This window comes from Lathyrus oleraceus, unplaced genomic scaffold (genome assembly GCF_024323335.1).
Source record: "Lathyrus oleraceus cultivar Zhongwan6 unplaced genomic scaffold, CAAS_Psat_ZW6_1.0 chrUn1420, whole genome shotgun sequence".
Lineage (NCBI taxonomy): Eukaryota > Viridiplantae > Streptophyta > Magnoliopsida > Fabales > Fabaceae > Lathyrus > Lathyrus oleraceus.
This window is the reverse complement of record NW_026113800.1, coordinates 1-4,965: the sequence shown is the minus strand read 5'-3', so window position 1 is coordinate 4,965 and position 4,965 is coordinate 1. Positions and strand designations below refer to the sequence as shown.

Here is a 4,965-nt window from a genome sequence, read left to right as displayed (position 1 = left end):
TCCGTGAGTTCTTCATAATCAGAATACTTTTGTAAGCAGTCAATAAGATAACTTTATTCTATGTTTCAAAAATTCCAGATCCCTGTTTTTAGGATCTGAATGAAGCGGAATCTACTAGAAAATATTTCTAATATAGATCATGATTTCATTTTTTTTTTTTGAAGTTAATTAAGAAACTTGTATTTGGTGAATTCAATTCCCGCTCTTTTTTTTTTGTCCATTCCTTCACTACGCTCTATTTCGACATAAACAATAAGGAATCGGACTCTAGGACAAGAAAATTATCCATCCTAGAAATTCCTGTTTTCCGCTTTTCTATTTCTACTTTACTTAATATTCTGTACCTACCTATTTTTTAGGTTTAGTATCGAGTTAATTCTATTACAATAGAAATTCGAAGATTTCTATTCTAGAACATGAAAATCTGAAAACAGCGACATAATCATATGGTCGAATTAATTCTATAGTCTTCTTCACAATATACATACTATAACTGACTAATTGTACGGTACAAGAATGTCTCTAATATAGTATTAAAAAAACTAGAAAGAACCAATGGTCTTTACAGTACTTATCAATAAAAATGGAGTTCTTTTTACAGCTTAATATGTTGAAAATTCCATTCCCTAAAATTCATTATTTGGGACAATTGAACCTTCTCAAATTGTTTCCTTTTTAAGAACCAAAAAGATTTGTGCCAAAATAATATATGCCAAGAAGAGCAAGAGACCTTGGACACGTTAATGGATCTTGAAGCACTATTTCTGCATCCCCCTGACCAAATCCACCCACATTAGATTACTCGTTAATGGTTGATCAAGTTTGATAGTTTCACCCTCGAAACAAGAAGTTCTGGTCCTGGCGGTATAATATCAATCACTTCCACGTCCATCTGATGCATCTACTATCGTTATTTCATATCCACCTTTTTCTCGTTGTATTATTTTGTTTACTACACCTGTTGCTGTAGCATTAGACAACATTATTATTACTCTTGCTTCAGTCGGGATAAATGACCCCTTCCCCTGTTCCCGCCTACGTATAGAGGATATTTTAAGAGAAGTAAACATCTCTTCTTAGTAGCAGGATCCCGAGAAAGAATAGGTAAAGGTATTTTCACTATATTTTTCCAGGAACGGGGCCTATGACAAGATATTTTTTTTTTGTGGGACGATAGCTTTGAAAAAACAAATTACCTATCTTTCTTTAATCTGGGGCGAAAGACGATGAGGAGGGGCCAATTCAAAACCCTCTGGTAAACTAAGAACAGCTCCTACATTCAAAGCCCCCTTTTTCCCATTAGCAAGAGAACTTGTTTCACTTGCATATCATAAGGAATTCGAACAACTGCTTCAAATACAGTATCGGGAAGTACCGCTTGTGGAACCTCAATATCTACGGGCTTATTAGCTAAATGGCAATTAGCACATACAATCCGGCCGGTAGCTTCTCGAGGATTTTCATAACCTTGTTGGGCAAAAATGGGATATGCATTTGAAATGGGTGCTCGAGTTATTATATAGATCATGAGCAATACGGAAATAGATCGAGTAATCTCTTCTTTATCCAAGAAAAAGCATTTCTAGTTTGCATGGTACAATCCTTGATCCTGAAAATTTCTACAATAAGATTAGGTAGGTTACTCAGTTCCCTATCCATGATTCTGCTATTACTCGTATTCTTCCTATATTATAGGAAGAAGAATGCTAAGAATACATACGAGTGTTGTTTGTAAGTTAAAGTTTGAGGTCTTTATTAGTGGTTAAGTTTACGAGTAAAACGAATAAGTGAAATTTGGAATGTTTAGCTTTTATATAAAAAAAACAAATTTTAGAATTGGATCAGTGGGTCGTTTTTTCAGTCATTCCTGGAATGGAATTGAATCATAAATCAATACAAGCGACGGAGATACACGATTTAAATAACGGAAAATCCAGTATTTAAAAATTGTATCTAAAAAACCTGGCAAAATAGAAACAAGAAAAGATATAATATGATCATTCGGAATAAATCCAAAATCTTTATACACAGACCCAATCATTAGTTCCCAACCACCAGTCGAATGGTATCCTACACAGAACTCAATTAAGAAAAGAATAGAAAAAGCTTTGATTGTGTCACTTAAATTATATAGAAATTCTTGAACCCAAGAGTTAAGAATAATGAGTTCTTGATTACCCCTAATAGAATAAACACTTAGAATAAGGAAACATATTATATTTGTACAGAAATGCAAAATCGTATGGATATGATCTTGGTTGTTCGTCTGGATCAATTGGATGGTCTCTTTGTAGATTTCGATCCTTATTACCATAACTAATACGAAAGGTTTTGTAGGTTTTTAACGAAGGTTTTTGTAAACGTGTTTCCGGATATTCCTTTAGCATTTCATCCAAGAGGAACAGTTCCTCGAACTCTAGGAATTTCTTTAAAATACTTTTTTCTGAATAGTATTCAAGAAAATTTCGGATTCTTTCGTATTGTACCAATGAGTAATCCAAGATTCCGACTTTCTTAAATGTAAAGAGATGCACCAGGGCAAAAAAGACTATAGATGTAAGACATAGAAGGGGAATGAATGCTTTCTTTTTGCCATTTTCGTCCTCAGTTTCATCTTATTTTTCAACTGTATATATAATAATAATCCATAAGTTCTATTACAAGTAAATACAGTTAAGTAAGAAGAGGAGTAAAAGTAAGTATAATGTAAATGTATTAAGTAATAGAGCAGCTTAGCTTATAATATATCAATTTTCATTTTTTTCATATAAATTGGATATAATAGACTATTCTCGCTTTATTCTTCCTCTTCGGTGGAACATTTTCTATTCGTCCACTCAATAATCTGGGCAACTCCACACTTTTTTTAGACGGTTTGTGGACTAGCATTAATAGAACTCAAGGGAATGGTCCCTTTTCTCTTCTCTTGTTTTCATAGGGACAAGGACATCATTACTATCTGGGTTAGTTTTTTGTATGAGGCACTGACTAGCGTTCATAGGAACTCTGGGAATAATACAACGATCTCTTCCAAAAAAGCCGGAACCGCGCCGGCCGGCGGCGGGAACGACAAAAAGGCGGCGGACCGGCGGGCGCACGAACAAAGAAATCTCAATGATATACGGGGGGGGGGACCGGAAAAGGCGGAAACCGGAGGGGCAGGAGGAACCGGCGGACCGGAAACGACAACTAAATCTCATTCGATATAACGTTAGAAAGATCTTTACAATTGCATACAAAAGCAGCCTGACCCTTTCTTCTCGTGGCACAACTGGACAACTTCATCTGAATGTAAGCGAAAAACTTTCCCAAATGAATGTAAAAATTGAAAGAACCACACAAATAGTGAAACTGTTTTGGGACCCCCTGCAAAGGCAATCCATGAGTCTTCTAACGATATGCAGGAAGACCTTCTGCCCAACAAATAATATTTTCTTAATTTTCTTCTTTCTAGCTCTAAAAATTTTCTTAATTTTCTAGCAAAAACAAGCGATCTATAAATATATTATTATTATTTTTTAAACTAAATTTTGATATTAAAACAGTTACTATATACTACCCTCTACAGTCCCATCGTACAAAAATGGACTACTATATATATTATATATATAGTAATCCTTCGAATATTCTGAGTTATCTTTTTCATATATTTAGTTGATTTTTTTGTGTGGAAATAAAAGTCTTTTCTCAACATGAAGAAATAAAGAAGCCATTGCAACTGCCGGAAATAGTAGGCCTACTAAAGGAACAAAAAGGGATGGTAAGTTTATCATAAAATGGATAAAATGGGATACTCAATTTCATATTTTTTTTTATACCTATTATTTTTATTCTTATCTTATTACTTTACTCTTGTGTTTTTAATTTTTTTTTGTATCATAGCCATAGCCTCTTATCTACTCGGATTGGATCTCGTCACCAAATTTTTAAAAACATAAATAAAATGTCTACATTAGTTTTCATTTTCAGTCCAATTTTAAGTCAAAGGAACGAAACCATGGAACTGAAATAACTCAGTTAAAAAACTCCTTTAAAAGATGACGTGGTACCTACGACTGACTACCCCACATGTGTCCCGTGCGTGGTACGAATCTGCCCCCACGACCCTTCTGACTGCATCCAATAAGCCCTGTCGAATAAAAGGTCAACCGATTGGGAACCTTCAGGCACTTCCTTATTCAACAATTGTTCAATTACTCTTTTTACCCGCAAATGCAATTGTTTGCATTAGTTCGGCAATAATGATATCCCCCAACATCCCCAAAAACAAAAAAAAAAAAAAACTAGCTGTTACCCCACCAGTAGTCGGACAGCTGAAGTCGGAGGAACTGATGAGATGTAAGTATCGCTACATAGAATAACTTTTGATTGATTTGATAATTATATAAAGCAGAAGAAAGAAATTGTAAGAAATAATTTTAGCATTTTGCATTAAGCTCAAACTTCCTTCTTGCATACGCGCTCCTCCGGAGACGTACATACTATAATAAGAGGTAAAAAGTATATTGGTAGCTCATATTCGATCAACCGAGTTGATTTTCTCACCCCACTACGCATCCCATTCTACCCGCGCTATAAACTCGGAATCCATAACAGCTAGTGCTAAAGGAATACTATTTTAGTTGACGTGTGCGTGTTGTCGCAACTCGAAAAACAACCGGCGGAAAAAAGAAAAAAGTTTGCAGGAGCCGCCCACCGACGCTATTCATCCTATGACGGAAAGGAAGCGCAAGACTAACCTAAGAAAGGGAAAGGAAACGGTCGTACGACCAGAGATTACAAGGTACGGAGTCGGTTACGCAAGGGGAAGGTCTTAGCACCCTCACGTTTGCCGTTACTCACGTGATCCATGCTCAAAGAATAAGGAAAAGAATAGAATAAGTTGCTCATAAACTACTCAAAGAAATGGCACAAACTGGAATAATAAAACAGGTGAAAGAAGAGGAGGAAGTGGACTCAGCAGGA

At 35.4% G+C, this 4,965-nt stretch overlaps 2 pseudogenes; both read right to left on the bottom strand.

The window, feature by feature from the left end:
• Nucleotides 1-595: 595 nt before the first annotated feature.
• LOC127115153 (cytochrome f-like) lies at nucleotides 596-1,663 on the bottom strand (annotated as a pseudogene).
• Nucleotides 1,664-3,976: 2,313 nt separating this feature from the next.
• Nucleotides 3,977-4,562, bottom strand: LOC127115154 (acetyl-coenzyme A carboxylase carboxyl transferase subunit beta, chloroplastic-like; annotated as a pseudogene).
• Nucleotides 4,563-4,965: the final 403 nt, after the last annotated feature.